This window comes from Canis aureus, chromosome 23 (genome assembly GCF_053574225.1).
Source record: "Canis aureus isolate CA01 chromosome 23, VMU_Caureus_v.1.0, whole genome shotgun sequence".
Classification (NCBI taxonomy): domain Eukaryota; kingdom Metazoa; phylum Chordata; class Mammalia; order Carnivora; family Canidae; genus Canis; species Canis aureus.
In genome coordinates this window covers 14,215,158-14,232,230 of record NC_135633.1, presented here as the reverse complement: position 1 = coordinate 14,232,230, position 17,073 = coordinate 14,215,158, and the positions used below count along the sequence as shown (strand labels likewise).

Here is a 17,073-nt window from a genome sequence, read left to right as displayed (position 1 = left end):
GGACCACGGGGAAGGTCACGTTCCAAGGGGCCACTTTCAATTTGACAAGATGCAAAGGGTCCTGGGGGTGGAGGGTGGTGAGGGCAGCACAGCGGTGTAACGTCCCTAGTGCCGCTGGGCTGCACCCGACAAATGGCTAACGGGGTCAATGTTTATGTCTATTTTTCTGCAATTGAAAGAGAAGCCAGCTCTGCCCAGCCCAGGGTGGATGCCTGGCTGGGGTCGTGGGTCACAGGCTGGGGTCGGGGGATCTCCCCGGCCACTGCGGGCCTGGCTCTGGGCCCGGGGCCGCGTGCTCCCGCCCCTGCCTCGAGGGCAGGCAGCTTCCCCGGTGGCCCTTGTCCGGGTGGCTCCGCTGCCGTCCTTCCTCCCCGGTTCTCCCCGAGTCTGGTGTTGATCCCGCAGGACCGAGTGGGGGGCTTGGGGGAGCAGAGGAGAAACCAGCTGCTCGGGGAGCTTAGCCGGGGCCTGGGAGGCCGTGACGTCCAGGGCTGGCTGGGAAGGTCACACAGGGCAGGAGGGCCCGAGGCCTTCTTCGGCTACAGGTGCAGGTCAGTGGGCAAGTCCAGACGGTGCTCGCCGTGTCCCCGTGCTGGTTTCCACGTTATTCCACAGCCCTTGCTGTGTGCCATGCTCAGTGCTATGCCACTGCACATATAGAATCTCATGCCACCCTCAGAATAACTACAAGCAGCGGCTGCAGTTAAGATCCTCGTTCTGGAGAGGAGAAACCTGGCTCAGGAAGGTAAAGTAACCTGCCCAAGGTCACACAGCTGGGGAGGAGTGGAGTCAGGATCTGGGCCTCAGCCAGTCTGTTCTCCATCCCAGGTCTTCTCAGAAGCCCACCTGCAGCCTGTAGAGAAAGTGGAAGTTCCCAGAGGCATGTGGTGTGAGCCAGGCTGCTTTGAAGGGGACCCCTGTGTGGGGACAGTTACCCTGCCCAGGTTGATTAAATACATTACGAGAGACAAGGCAAGATCTTTGATCTACTTCAGGGAGCCAACTGTTTCCAAGCAGCCTCTCGTTCTCAGGACCGGCCTGACATGCAAGAGTTCCTTGTTTGTCACAGACCTGATCTCTTCGTTGAGCAGGTCCCTTCTGACCTGTGCTAGGAAGTGGGTTCAGCTTAAATCTAGTTGGTGGCTGATGTTTGCTCAAAAGTATACTCTTTTCTTAATTTTACCTGAACTGTGTATGTATGTGTGCTCGTGTGTATCTATGTGAGCAAGTGTGTGTGTGTGTGTGTGTGTGTGTGTGTGTGTGTAGCACTGGAATTGGGAAGGATGAGCAGACAGGTGAGCAGAGGTTGCAGGAGGTCTCAAGGCCCCTCACCTGTGGACAGGGTGGCAACCCTCCAGGTGTGTAGAAAGGAACTTGTTGCAGCAATCCTGTGAGCACAACGCATCTCCATCCTCCCCTCACAGGCCTTCCTCCCACCATCACCCATTCCTCAACTCTCAAGTTGGCTTCAGTGTCAGAGACAGACAACGTGATACAACAAAAGCAAGGGACTAGGAGTCAGAAGGCATGGATGTGGATCCCAGTTCGGAGGCGGAGTGACCTTGGAGAAGTGGCTTAATCTCTCTGAGCCGCAGTACTCTGAACTAGGTTCTGAAAGGGCAGCGTCTGGCATACAGTAGGGACTTAATAAGTGTTTGAGATATCAGATACAGTGTTTACAACCAGTTTATCGTAAGACACTAACATTCACACAATATCCTGCAGCACCTGCCCATCATCCTGGGCTGAAAGAAGAGAAACCTGCTGGCTTGGGCTCGAGGACCTCTAGTGAGTAGAAAATCCAGGGATTGAGGCTTTATAAAGCTTCAGAGAGAAGCCAAGGGTGGGCTCTGAAAGGCGGGACCACCTGCATTTCGATATTGCTCTAGAAATATAATTAATAGGCCATGTACCCACGCATCATTTCTTGGTCCAGACTCGGTGTTAGGCCTCCCGAGATATGGAAGTGAGGTCAGCTTTCTCTGCCAAAGGGCTCACAGTCCAGTGGGAGAGGGGAAGAAGAGAGGGCATTAACCTACGGTGTGATCAGAGCTCTAAGCAGAGAGCTTCCCTGATTCTTCTGGAATCGCCTTCTCAGACATGACATGGGAGTTGGATGGCTCTGCATTTTCCAGACAGATAAGTGTCATTAAAAAACACTCCAGACAGGAAAGCTGTACAGAGGTACAGGAGCATACATGCCTGAGAAATTTCCCTCAATTTCATGTGCCTGCAATACTGGGTGGAATGATCACGGTCGAGGGCTGAAAACAGCTAACGTTTATCGAGCGCTTACCTTGTGCTGGGTTGTGCAAAGGGCCCTTTGCATGCACCGTCTAATTGGATCTCCCTGGTGCTGTCATCACCCCATTTTACGGAGGCGAAAGTGGGAAGCTTAGAAAGGGGAGTGATGTGCCTGCAACCACACAGCTAGATGATGGAAGAGACCGAACTCAAACCTGGGTCAAATGAACTTCAACGTGTGAGCTCAAAAACGCAGGCTCAGCCTCCCTCCTGAAGAGCCTCGAATGTGGCGCTCTTGGGATGCCAGGACAGAGGATACCAACGTCCATCGTCATGTGGGTGTGATCCGTGGCTCCCGGGCCACAGGGCTCAGGTAGTTGAGACTGGCCTGAGGACAACAGTTCCAAGGCACATTTGCCTCCGTGCAGCAGTGCTGGGAGGCCCCCTACTGGTTGCACAGGCGCAGTGCCTTGGAGCCTTGCTTCTGCGAGCCCTGGGAACAACGGCAGGAAGGCATGCAGAAAATTTGAGCTCGTTGTTGCCCTTGTAGCACCTTCACCTTAGGATTCAGGATGAGTCGGCTGGGACGAGGGCTCATCCATGGAACAGACCCCATGCTGGGCTTAGATGTCCCCTCTCCCCCTCGTTCAATGTCTTTGACTCGATCTTGTGCTCTTTCCCTGTAGGGTGAATTCCATCTCAGAAGATTCCTGGGCTTCTCCTGAAAATAGTTTCTCAGTAGACATACCTCCTCATACCTAGCTCCTAGGTTTGACTCCTTGAGCTCCGAGAATGGCCACAGCGTGGTCTCAAGCCAGGCCCTTCCAGCTCTGTTTGTCTTTGTGTCCGGGTATACCTTCTGAGAAATGGGTTCATTTCTCACATTGAGTGCATTTGCCATCAGCTTCATTCTGAAGACTGATTCGATTTACTGTATGAATGATCTTGATTTATTTATTGTGTGAATCATCTTAAGGCCCTGCATTCTCAACAGGGACGTATCAGGTGAAAGTTGGTTCTTCGTCATATAGAAAGCACAGACATACACATAAACAGATACACAGTATAACCGTGGCAATAAAATTTCACTGGAGGGTCAAAATGATTATTTTTTCCCCCTCACTGGAGGGGAAAAAATGCCTGCAAGGCTACCTGGAGGCAATAAGGGAAAAAGTTAGAGAAACACTCTTAAGATAGGGGGTCTAAAGATAAAAGGAATATTTATATCTATTACAAATACACTTTCTATGTGATTATCTTTCTGTCCATGCTTTTAAATACATTTCCATGTAACAAACACTAATAAAACAAAACAAATGTTGAAGACTCTGGTAAAGACTGTTTCAGGATGTGCCTATAGATGTCAAACACATCGAGGAAGCTTCTTATGTAGGCTATGCTATATTTGGGGTAATTCCTATATTTGGAACTCCATCTCCTTTTTTTAATGAAAACAGAAATTCCCCAAATGGTTTTATTGGCACTGGTTACCATCATGGAATTCGGGCTGAAAGCCCTTTCGACATCTGCGATCAATTAGCTTTTGATTATTGGCTAATTAAATGCATTTAAAATATATCCAAGAGACAGATATAACAGTTAAGTATAATAATTAAACTAATATTATGATTGAACATATTTTAATCTCTCATCAGTCCAGGGAGCTCATAGAAGGAATATTTATTATTTATTTTATATGTACAATTTTTTATAAAGAGTTTTCATGTGAGCTCCATTTGCTGGTTGTGTACCTCATCTGACACTCCCAAGAGCCCTGTGAAGTAGGGATTATTATTATTTTACCACTTTATTTTAGAGATTAGGAAAACGAGGCTCGGTCTGTTTAAATAATTTCTTTAAGAGAATTAGCTGCCAATGGTGTGTATGAGCCAACTCAGGCTGCCATAATAAAATACCATAGACTGGGTGGTGTAGGGAGAAAGAATTTTTTTTTCCTACTGCCCTCTTAAGTTCTTTGACTGGGACCTTGTAAATTGGGCTGACAAAAGGCAGATCCACAAGAGAAAAACAGATTTATTAGCATGTGCCTCACCCTTACACATGGAAACACTCAGACATGAGTAACTCAAAGGGCTCATTAGAATTGGGGCTTATATAGCATCTTAACAGAAGAACAACATTATTAGAATGTGTCAAGACCAAGGAAGAGGACCTTGAGTCTCTAGGAGCAGCAAACTAGTGGTAGATGAAGCCGGGTTAGTAAAGTTTGTCATATAGATTCCTCTCCATTGCCAGACGGTTAAGTTGTCTCCAGTGATTGACTTTTGTTTTTACTGGTAGAGAGGAGAGGAGATTTATATCCTATTTTTAGGCAGAGAAAGCTTTTCTTGTATCTACTTCTCAATTGCCTTCAGCTCTAAACAATCCCATGGCTAAGTGGCATATTTGGGGGTGGCATATTCTGTTCCCCTTCAATGGTTTGAACAACAGGAATTTCTTTTCTCAGTTCTGGAGGCTAGAATTTCAAGAGCAAGGTGCCAAGAGGGCTGATGTCTGGTGAGGCCTCTCATCCTGGTTTACAGATGGCCACCTTCTTGATGTGTCCTCATACGGACTTTCTTTTATGCGTGTGAAGGAAGAGAAAAGCATTTCTGGCATCTCTTCCTCTCTTTATAAGCTCAACAGCCTCTCAGTTAGGGTCCCACCATTAAGACCTCATTTAAGCTTAATTACCTTATGAAATTCCTTTCTCCAAATAGAGTCACATTGGGCGTTAGGTGTCAACACAGAATTTGGTGGGGTGGATCACAATTTGATCAAAAATGTGCTGGCATTGGGGTTGGATTCCTCTTCTCTGACTCCCACACATGTGTCTCTTGGCCCCAACACGCGATCTCTCTACAAGCCAGAATCTGTGCCCTGAGCCAGCACCAGACCATGGCAGCAAGCCTTGAGCAAGGAAGCAACTGCTGACCAGGCTGAGCACTAGAGGTGGGAGGAAGGCCTGCATCCTTGGCATCAGGGAGAGAAAGTGCAGGCAGAGACACACGCTTCCCCTCACTGTGGTCATTGCCCGTCATTCAGGTATTTGTGGTCCCTTGCCTTGACTATTGGAAGAGTTCCCTGCTTACCTCTCAGCCTCCAGCCTTGGCTCACTCTATTCCACCCCATCACAGATAAGAGTCCTTTTCCTAAAATGCACTTCCTTACTGTGCTTAAAACTGCTCAGTGTTGGGGTGCCTGGCTGGCTCAGATGGCAGAGCATGCAACTCTCCATCTTGGGGTTGTGCGTTTGAGCCCCACATTAGGTACAGAGATTACTTAAAATCTTTTTTTAAAAAGTGCAGTGTTTCTCCATATCTAGACAAAGTCTGATTCCCTAGCTCTGCATTTCAGAGCCATCATGACCTTGGCCAGAACCGTGTCTCTGACATCATCTCCTGCCACAGCTCTCCTCATATTGAATAGTCCAGCTACACGGAACTTCCTTCTGTTCTCTCCAATACACTGTTTGAGAAAATGCCTATTCTTACTTCAAAATTCAGCTCAGAGAGCATCTCTTCTAGGAATCTTCCCCAGAAATCTTTCCTAAAGAAACCTGGCCATGCTTTTCTCCCTGAAGTGTGATACTTTGGTTATAAACAGCAATTACCTTCTATGGGAATTATCTCCATTTTTACCCCCCTTAATGGAATGTGGGCCTCACATAGAACAGGGTCCAGTGAGTACTTGCAGAGCAAACAAGTGTTTCTGGTGGTAGGCCCCTCAACCCAGTGGATCTCTTCCAACCTTCTTCCTTCCCCAGCAACCAAGAAAGTCAGCCTGTTCTCATGTGGGCCTGCAGCCCTGGATATTCTCTGATGGACAATCTCAAGGAACAAACTGACCTTTACGGATTTTCTGCAGTTATAGAAAATCTCACCAGGAAAATGAGATTTCTCTTTACTCTTAGTAACCAGCACTTCATCCCCCGCTCTATTTGGAAAAATTTCTATTATGCCCAATATGGCAGCCCAAGTCCATGTCACTACTGGAAGGAACTCTGCGGGTCTCTGAGGCTCATAAGAAGTCAGTTCTTTAAGCTTCCCTACAGCAAGCCAAGGCCCCTAGAAGGTCAAACACCAAGCCCTGGCAAAATCCCTTCAGTCAGAGTCCAGACTTGGCTCTTACCTTACCACCTGCAGCCAACTGTCTCTTGAACTAATTGGTTGGCCAACTGTTAGGCCTTTTTTTCACTGACCAGCTGTTTAACTCGGTGGTCGATCGCTTCCTTTTCTGCTTGAGATATACGGAATCTTCCACAGAAGACTTTTCTGTCTGACTCAGGTTCTACCCTTCATTCTCTTCTTCTTCTGGAGCGCAACCACCTTCGGTATCAAGCCAAGGAGAGAAAGAACTTGAGTAACCTCAAAACTCTACTGCTTATTATAAAAGGGAAGAAATGTCGTCTGTAGCAAAATTGTCTTATCTTTAGTCAAACACACATATAATCCTGAAGACGATTAGGATGGCTCTTCATTTTATGATTAAGATCTATTCCAGCCTATATAGAGTCCACAGGGGGTGAAGGTTCATGCATGGCTTCTCAATCCTGTCTAACTCTCTCCAATCATTTTTTCATTAGCACGATGCCTTTATAAGACTCTCAGAATGCTCCATATGCTCATCCCTGTAGTAATAAAGAAAAACATTGTTGAACTTCTTTTCTTGTTCTCTTTTCTATACTCACCTCCACATTTTATATCCTGATTTTATTCACTTACTATCACACCACCTTTCTCACGTTTTTTTACATGATCATCACAATTGTCTTAACAATATTTCACCAAGTGCATATAAATACATTTTAAACTCTTCTCATTTTGTTTACTAGTTATATAATGTTATTTTCCACTTTTAGGTGTAGCAGTTTGATGGATATCTTCACAAATACACATTTTATTTTTTTAAAGATTTTATTTGTTTATTCATGAGAGACATACAGAGAGAGGCAGGCAGAGACACAGGCAGAGGGAGAAGCAGGCCCCACTCAGGGAGCCCGACGCAGGACTTGATCCTGGGTCTCCAGGATCACACTCTGAGCTGAAGGCGGCGCTAAACTGCTGAGCCACCTGGGCTGCCCATAAATACACATTTAAAAAAATTCTTTCAACTTACTTCCTTGAGATTAATTTTCAGTAATGGAATGGCTGGGTTAAACTGGATGAATATCACTATGACTCTTTTAAGCTGTTATTCTTTTGCTTTATGTACATTGTGACATCTTGGTCAAGTTATTTTAGAGCAAAATCACCTACACTGAGCGCTGTGATTTTTCAATTTATCTTTCCTAATTAAATAAATATAAAATATTATTTTCAGTTCCATATCAATTTCTATTTAAGTCACGGCCAGCGCCTTTAAAGTACAACTTCTTAGTAAGGCATGGATGGTCAACTCAGACTTTTTAAGCACCACTAACTAAATTACTATTTCCAGGTCCTTAAAATCCTGTTCATTTCAACTTTGGTGCAAGACTTCATTGACATCTGGAAATGTGACTTCCTGCACCTGCTTCATGGGTGCCCTTCCCTGGCTCCCCTCACCTTCTTCCCATCCTTGCCTACACTGTCTACACAGGTCAGCGTCTCTCTAAATTGTGCATGTGTTCTGCTGTGTGAGTTAAGTCTAACGGCATTTCTTTCTCTAGAAACATGTTTTGACTCTTTGTTCCAAATGCTCAGGACTACTGTTCTATTCCAACAGTGCTGTCAGAGCCCAAAATAGTTTGGAAAGTTTTCTTTGGAAATTGTTCTCAAAGCCATTGGCATGTTCTTTTGAATATCTTTATTAGTGGCAGAACTTGGTATTTTAAAGGTAGATTTTTAAATTTGTTTTGGAAGGAAATTAGTATCTTTTACATAACTTTCCATATCAGCCGGATCCTGTCAGAAGCCAGAACCACGCCATTATTTCAGCAGAGAGATATAAAGAAACTATTTCCCAGATAGAGGAGAGATGGGCAGGCAAAAAGGGGGACACTGAGGTATCAAAAAGACAGTAACTGCAGGAAGCAGCTGTCTCCCTTGGAGATGAGAGAACAGAGGGAAAATGGGATTACTGAAACTTAGAAATTTCCAGAAGGAGTCTGCAGAGCTGGGACTCAGCCCTCTATGGAGGGGGCACACTCCAACGGAACTCATGCTTGGAGCTTGGAGTCTGGAGACGAGGCTCTTTGGAGCTGGGATTCCAACCCCGCAGGAATAGGTGCCAGTGGCTGGGGCTCTATTTCAGAGAGGGCTCAGGGTGCTTGGTTGTGGGTGCGGAACAACCACAAACTAGAGCCACCTGCACTGCTGGAACCAGAAGTGTGGCTGGGGCAACGCCCATAGGAACAGGAAGCAAACAGAGGAGAAAGTCTCTGTCTTTTTCCAACCCTCACACTCCCCGAGGAGCCAGCCCATGGTTTGCAGAGGCTTCGCCCCAGCTTCAGAAGTAGACTGGGGGAGGGGAAGAATGGGGCCGAGAACAGTGGCTCAAAGACCAGCGACCCACCAGGTACTAGTATCGTAAGTATTGTCAGATGTGGGACCTCCTTTAGTTCTTGTGGCACTCTTGTTTTCGAGGAATTCCTGCCCATGTGTGGATGAGGACATGGAGGCTAGCATGAGAACACACACTTCTCATTTTGTATTCACTGCTGGGTCCACTACATCTCTTTTTTTAAAGATTTTATTTATTTTTTAGAGAGAGAAAGAGAGAATGTGCGTGTGCATGCACACGCACAAGCATGAGTGGAGAGGGAGGGCCAGGGAGAGGCAGACTCCCCGCTGAGCAGGGAGCCTGATGCGGGGCTCCATCCTAGGACCCCAGGATCATGACCTGAGACGAAGGCAGATGTTCAACCAACTGAGCCACCTGGGCATCCTGTCCCACTCCCTCTGCCTAAGGTAAGCTTTCTTTGGGATGAAAAAGGGGCTATGATGGGGGAGATTGGAGGACAGAAGGGAAGGAGCGAGGGGAATGGCTTAAGGCTGTGTCACATGTCATATGATTCTTCCCTGTGATCCATGTTCTACATCTTTAGAAATTTCTGCCCAACTCATGAAACATTTTGGAGTAAGTGGGTTTTGCATGGAAACTGTGGACAGTATGAACTTCGCACTGTGAGAGACTCCCCGAGGAACAAGGACAGCATCTTCAGATACAGCACAGGACTTAGCAGATATCCTCCTGGCAGCAGAAAGCCCGGGAAGGTTTTATAACTTCACTAGGCTGTGTAATTAGTCTGTATCTTAAGACTTGGGAGTCTCTAACTGACATTTCCATTATACCCATTTTATTTATTTATTTTTAAATTGTATTTATTTATTCATGAGAGACACAGAGAGAGAGAGAGAGAGAGAGAGAGAAAGAGGCTGAGACACAAGCAGAGGGAGAAGCAGGATCCGTGCAGGGAGCCCGACGTGGGACTCGATCCCGGGTCTCCAGGATCACGCCCTGGGCCAAAGGCGGCACTAAACCGCTGAGCCACCCGGGCTGCCCCATTATACCCATTTTAAAGGCAGAGAATTTGAGGCTGAGAAAGGTTAGGTAACATGACCAAGATCACATAGCTATTAAATTGTAAAATCTGGATTTGAACTCGGTTCTGATTCCCAAGATACTTCCTCTCTGAAATGGAGTGGGCAAAAGAAGCCACATGGGACTATTATCTGCCATTTCTTCAACATAGAGTACATACCTGATAATATGCAAAGTGCTTATTTTGTTAAATCCTCATAATTTCATGAGGTAGATACTCTTATGCTGATTTTACAGATACAGAAACAGAGGCTGAACAGGCTCAATAATATGCTCTATTCGCAGCCAGCAGTAAGTGGAGTTGGAACTCTCAAGTCCACTGGACTCCAAAGTTTGGGCTCCCAACCAGTGCTCATTAGACTCTAAAGTGCCTGAGAACCATCTGGGGGTCATGTTAAATGCAGATTCCTATTCAGTAGCTCTGGGGAGGGGCCCAAAACGATGCATTTCTAATAAGCTTCCTAGCGATGTGGATGCTATTGGTTCATGAACTTCACCTTGATAAGCGAGGCTCCCAGCAATGACATCATACTGCTTCCCCATCCTGCCAAAACCACCTTACCGTTTTCACTGGTTGGCCCACCAAGACCCCAGGAGGCCTCTTGCTCCAACTCAGTTGTGATATGACACACGCAGCTCGTCCTTCTTTCCTTTTCCTTCCTCTGAAATTTCTCATAGTAAAGTAAGTAACCAAACAAATCCATCATCTGGCAGGTCATTAAGGAAAACATGATTTTTGCCCCCATGTGATTCCATTCAATTAATGAAGCTGTCATTAAAGTCCATGAATGTGTCAAGAAAATTAGTTTCAGGTGTTAGATTGTTTTGGTTCTAGAATAATTTCTATAGTTTTAATGAGGAATATTTGAAATATCATCACCCTTTTCCCCATCAGGGGTTTACAGCTCAGGAAACCTAAGAAGTCTGCCATATTGGGGGTCAGCGGGATGTTTACAGGAAGCAATTCGCAACAGCTCATTGTTGTCTCCTTCTATTACCCTGAGATCTGCTCATTGAGAATGTTTTCAGAACCTTAGCATTTCTTTGGGGATAGAGAAGCAAATGTAGCTTATGAAAAGCGCTGACAACTTCGTAAAGGGACCCAGAGGAGGCTAGCCAAGGATCTCCCACTGATGTTGTCTGCCCAGAAAATGGAAAGCCTTCAGAAAGATTCATTTCCCCTCTCTAATATAGAATATTTATAATGTAAACTCTGTTTTTAAAAAAAAAACAATAGTTTATTCCAAGAGGTACGTGAGGTGGGTTGACATTTAAAAATAATGGACATGTTTTCCCCTTGCAATCCCACATTTTCTAACATATTTGAAATTAAACCTCAACATTTTCAGCAATTAGCGTTGGGTTGTAGCAAAAAGAATGATAATGAAAAGTGTATATGTATATACACACACATATGATCATATGATGTTTTTGGCTTTGGAGCTTTAAAGCTGAGTCTGGACTTCAGCAAAAATAAGGTAAATTTGCTTCCCCCTCAGCCCAGGGAGCTAAGTTAGGAGTCGGTGGGCTGGAGTATAAAAGATGCAATCAGGAAGGAGACAGTTAATTGCTGGTGGGGGTGTCTGAGAAGAGGACTTGTCTTGTTCCCAGATCCACGGATCCAGGGGCTGACATCCTAGGATAGCACAGGGAAATAGGAGAAACTAAGATAATGGTCCTGCTGGCATTCAGTGTATTCCTTCCTCTGAGAGGCTTCTGGGCACTTCTATATCACATTCTATTTTCCATATTTTGGTGTCAGTAGTTCAGTTTTTTTTTTTAAGATTTTATTTATTTATTCATGAGAGACACAGAGATAGAGGCAGAGACACAGGCAGAGGGGGAAGCAGGCTCCCTGCCTCCTCAGCAGGCTCAGCTGCTGAGCCACCCAGGCAAATCTCTGTAGTTCAGTTTTTAAAGTCATTTTTAGGGGATCCCTGGGTGGCTCAGCGGTTTGGTGCCTGCCTTTGGCCCAGGACGCGATCCTGGAGTCCCGGGATGGAGTCCCGCGTTGGGCTCCCTGCATGGAGCCTGCTTCTCCCACCTCCTGTGTCTCTGCCTCTCTTTCTCTATGTCTATCATAAATAAATAAATATTTTTAAAAATAATAATAAAGTCATTTTTAGTGTTGAATAACCCATCATGGTATGAATATGCCATAATATGTTTGTCCATTCACTTGTTGATGGACCTTTGGGTTATTTCCACTTTTTTGCTAATATGCATAAAACTGATATGAATATTTGTATACAGCTCTTTTTAAAGTACCTTTTCCATTTTAGAATAGTTTTAGATTTATAGAAAAGTTGCACCAGTAATACAAGAGTTCCTATATTTCGACATTCTGTTTCTCCTATTATTAACTACTTGTATTACAATCACACACTTGTCACATTTAATGAATCAATATTGTCATATCATTATCAACCAAAGTTCAACCTTTATTTAGATTTCCTTCATTTTTGCCTAGAGTCCTTTTACTGTTCAGCATCCCATTCGGGATACCATGTCCGTTAAGTCATCATGTCTCCTCAGGCTCCTCCTCACTGTGACAGTTTCTGAGACTTAACCTGGTTCTTTATGAATAACAGTTTTGAGGAGCACTGGTCAGACATTTTGTGAAATGTATCTCCATTAGGATGTGTCTGATATTTGTCTCCTGATTAGACTAGGGTTAGGGGTTTGGGAAAGGAATTTCCTAGAGATAAAGTGCTGTTCTCAAAACATATCTAATATACATACTACCAACATGTGTTAGATTTTTCAATATGTTTCCTGCATCTTTCAAGATTATCATAATTTTCCACATATATTTTGTTAATGTGGCAGCTTACATTAATTGAAGTTCAAATGTTGAATCAATCTTGAATTCCTGGGACAAACTCCACTTAGTCATGATGTATTGTTCTTTTTCTGTGTTCCTGGATACAATTTACTAATATTTAGTTGAAGATTTTGTGTCTGTGTTTATGAGTTATATGGTCTTGTTTTTTCTTACAGTATCTTTGTTGGTTTTGTATCAGAGCAATGCTGTCCACAGAAAATAAGTTGAAAAGGGTTTTCTTCTATTTTCTGGAAGAATTTGTGTGAAGTTGATATCACATCTTCCTGAACATTTGGTAGGATTCACTAGTGAAGGTTCCAAGCTTAGATTTTTCTGTGTTAGAAGCCTTTTAAATACAGATTCTACTTCATTAATATATATATATTATATGATATATTATATATATTATATATATGATCATTCGGTTCTTTTTCTTCATGAGTCAGTTTTTAGTATGCTGTGTTTTATAAGTAGTTTGTCCAATTCATCTAAACTACCAAGTTTATTGGCATAAATGTGTTCATAATATTTCCTTATTATATTTTGAATGTCAGTAAGCTCTCTACCAATATCCCCACCTCCAACATTTTGTGTTGGCAATTTGAATTCTCTCTCTTTCTCTTTCTTTCTTGCCAGAGGTTGATCAGTGTTGACAATTTTTTAAAGAATCAGCTTTTGGCTTTGTTAATTTTTCCTAAGGTTTTTTTCTCTATTTCATTTATTTCTGCTTTCATTTTTTATTATTTCTTCCCTTTTTCCTTTGGGTTTATTTTTTTCCCCTCACTTCTAAGCACTGTTTTTGCTGCATCCTACACATATCAATATTTGTGTTTCCATTATTATTCATTTGAAACAAGTTCCCAATTTCTCTTATGATTTCTTCTTTGACCAATTGATTATTTACAAATTCACAAATTTGTTGTTTAATTTCTAAATATTTAGGGGGATTTTCTAGATATTTTACTGTTGATGATTTCTACTTGATTTGTTTTCTGTTGTGGCCAGAGCCCATATGCTGTAAGATTACAATCTCTTAAAGTTATTGCAATTATCTAATGTTTTTGACATGTGACTTTGCCATTTCTCCTGCAAAAGGAGTAGAATATATTATTCCACCCTTTGGCTTTCAAGTTGACTATGTGACTTGCTTTAGACAATGTAACAAGGTGGAAGTAATGGCATGCTAGTTCCAAGCCTAGGCACAAGAGGCCATGTGTATTTCCCATTGTCTATGGGAGGTTTTGCTGTCTCTATGTAAGGAACATGGCAGGGGGGCACCTGGGTGGCTCAGTGGTTGAGCATCTGCCTTTGGCTCAGGTCGTGATCCTGGGGTCCTGGAATCTAGTCCAGCATCAGGCTCACCACAGGGAACCTGCTTCTCCCTCTGCCTATGTCTCTGCCTCTCTCTCTCTCTCTCGCTCTCTCTCTCAGTGTCTCTCATGAATAAATAAATAAAATCTTGGAAAAAAAAAAAAAAGAGAACATGCTAGGGCTCACCGGCTGGCTCAGGAGGAGAATGAGAGACACAGGGAATAGAGAGAGCCTGGTCTTAATCAGCCTAAGAAGTCAACCTCCAGATCTATGATCAAAAATAAATAATTGTCATTTTAAGCCACTGAGAGTTTTGAATGATTTGTTATATAAAAAGAGCGAACTGATGTAGCCATTCTCCATGACAGGTGATTAAATGGATGCTCAAGGCCTAGCCAGCTGGTCTGTATCCATTCCCATAGGCTTCCCTACTCATTTGGGCTAAAGCACTAACAGGCCTATGTTCCCTTCCCTCTAGCTGCAGCCATTACTAATCTTCCCTTGGAACAATGACAGTGTACATCAATTAGGGCATCACCCTGATGAGCTTGCTCATGGGGTTGTTCTGACACAATCCCTATTGCAAAAGCTCAGGCATCCTAGGTGCCCATCTGGCCAGAAGGGCAGCATGAATGGGGTGGTGGCGCAGAACCTGACCAATCTCAATTTTCTCCAGCAGCCAGGGGAATGTGAAATAGAAGGCACAGTGAAAAACATCTACTGGTCTGCAGCACCTTTATATTGGCTCCCAACATTCAGCCATGCTTTTGAACTCTGTTAACTTCAGGATGTCATTCTCTCCCTATGTTAAAACTTGACTGCCTTCAATCTGGTGAGGATTTTGGGACTGGCCCTGCATTTGGTCCGTTTCCCTATACTTATTCTGTATCTCCAGTTTGGTAGAGAGAAAGGGGGCCAGCAGCACCTGGTAGTTTTCCACCTTGCCTAGAATTGGAAGCTCCAATTTTTCCTGTGTTTCTGCTAGTGTGCATGCATTTATGTGTGCTATGTACAAATGTTTGCATGTCTATGTAGACACAGGTATTCGGTCTCTTGATAGATGGATATATACATATACATACATAACTGCATGAATGTATACAATAGGTATGTATACATATATGTGTCACATATATATATTCCACTAATATTTATTCATGCTATATTTACTAGTCTGCTATTGTTTTTCACCTGTGTTAAATCCGGAAGAGGTGGGCTGGCTCACTCTTTGTGGGGCCTGAGGCAAGAGTAAAAATGAAGGCTTACTTACCAGTGTCTGAATATTTAAAAGCTATAAAACAAGCTGACAAATTGTTAAACAGAATATGTTCTATCTTCCTACCTTGACAATTATATCTTCACAATAACCCAGGAGAGCTATGTTCAAATTTAGAACTCCAAGTTCTGTATCAGAAGTAGTTGTATGGAAAAAGCTATTCCCTGACCCATGGCCTGCTCCCCTTATCTTTCCACCCCAGGCTAGGGTACAGACAGGGTCACGCACTCAGGCATCATTTACCCCCTTGTAAAGAGCCACCCCTTGGCTGCACTTGAGGTATAGGCATGGGCTTTTTCTGTTTTTTAAGATTTTATTTATTTATTTATTCATGAGAGACACACAGAGAGAGGCAGAGACTTAGGCAGAGGGAGTAGCAGGCTCCATGCACGGAGCCTGATGTGGGACCCAATCCCGGGACTCCAGGATCACACCCTGGTCTGAAGGCAGATGCTAAACCACTGAGCCACCCAGGGATCCCCAGGCATGGGCATTCTAACAGCACAGACCACCCTTGGGAAAATGGACAGGGGAAGAAGCCTGTGTAGGCCCGTTAAGTGGCTTTAGGGACATTTCGTCCCAGGGTCTGAGACACCCAGATGGTCATCCATAAGAAGTAAGGACAAGACTCCAAGAAGGTACATCTTATTGGCCCTACAAACATTGCAACTGGTGGGGAAAAACATAGCCGGCAGAGGACAATAAATATACATCATAACAATACTATAATGCTAACAGTGCTTCACTGAGGTATAAATCCTCCTTGAACATGTATTATTATTTTAATATACGAGCTGCAAATATTTTCTTTAGAATTTTTGCTTATTTATTTTTAATCAAGATCGACTTTCTTTGGTATGTTATTTATTAAGTTTTGGTATTAAGCTTATGCTAGACTTATAAAGTGATTTGGGAAACTTTCCACTTATATATTCTAAAACAGTTTCAGTATTTTAGGTTGGATGATATGTTCCTTGATGGTTAGGTTAGTTAGATCTTGCCTGTAAAACAAGCAGGGTCTAATGTTCTTATTTATTTTTACTTTTTAAAATGGTGGATTTATGAGGAAACTTGCTAGTGTATTGCGTGGTTGTTAATGTGTTCAGATAGTCTACTTTTTCTTGAATCAATTTTTGGTAATTTCTGTTGTGCTGGAAAAATCAGCCACTTCATCTCGATTTGAAAATTTATTGGCAATATTTTGTATAATATTTTATAATGATTTTTACTATTTTTTGCAACTATGGTTTTATCTTCTTTCTCATTCCTGATGTATTTATTTGTCTTGCACTTTTTCTTAGTCAAACTTCTTAGAGTATTGGGCTTATCTATCATTTCTGCTGGCATTTCTTTTGTGATTCATTATTTTCAGCATTTTATCTTTATTAATTCCCTCATATTTCTTTTACTTTGTTTTGTTCTAATCTTCTAAATTGAATGCTTAGCTCATTTCTGTTCAAATTTTCAAATGCAAATCCCAAGGAAAGAGCAGGTGCAGAATTGTGAATAGGTAATGAAGTCAAGGGTCAGAAGGAGGACAGGACATGAGATGGAGGGGGGAGAGCCCCATGAGGAGAAGTTAATGACAAATAGCATAGAATGTGTGAGGCTTGGTTGTCAGGGTGACGTGTTATAAAACACTGCCATCAGGACACCCTGCCTCCGCAGGCTCTGCATCCAACTCCTGTCTCCATTTTGGCCATGAGCACATCATGAAGAGCTTGCCAAATCCAGAGCCACAATGTCTACTGCATTTTTGATCCAAGACTTTTTAGTTTCCGAGCTCAATAAGTGAAAAAGAAATGCCAATAGGGACAAACAGGGGTACCAAATTTTATTTTGTCATGGAAGCATATTAAATATACATATACAACCACTTGTTATTAGTACAGTG

At 43.2% G+C, this 17,073-nt stretch overlaps 2 long non-coding RNA genes across 2 annotated transcripts in view; one reads left to right on the top strand and one right to left on the bottom strand.

The window, feature by feature from the left end:
• Positions 1-3,899: 3,899 nt before the first annotated feature.
• Positions 3,900-17,073, bottom strand: part of LOC144294631 (uncharacterized) — a 21,682-nt gene continuing 8,508 nt past the window's right edge. The window contains exons 3-4 of the long non-coding RNA XR_013361996.1: positions 10,331-10,475; positions 3,900-6,874 (exon numbers count right to left, since the gene is read on the bottom strand). This is a non-coding gene — a long non-coding RNA (uncharacterized LOC144294631). The remainder of the gene's footprint in view (positions 6,875-10,330; positions 10,476-17,073) is intronic.
• LOC144294632 (uncharacterized) overlaps positions 7,690-17,073 on the top strand; it is a 25,871-nt gene continuing 16,487 nt past the window's right edge. The window contains exons 1-2 of the long non-coding RNA XR_013361997.1: positions 7,690-7,824; positions 9,050-9,134. This is a non-coding gene — a long non-coding RNA (uncharacterized LOC144294632). The remainder of the gene's footprint in view (positions 7,825-9,049; positions 9,135-17,073) is intronic.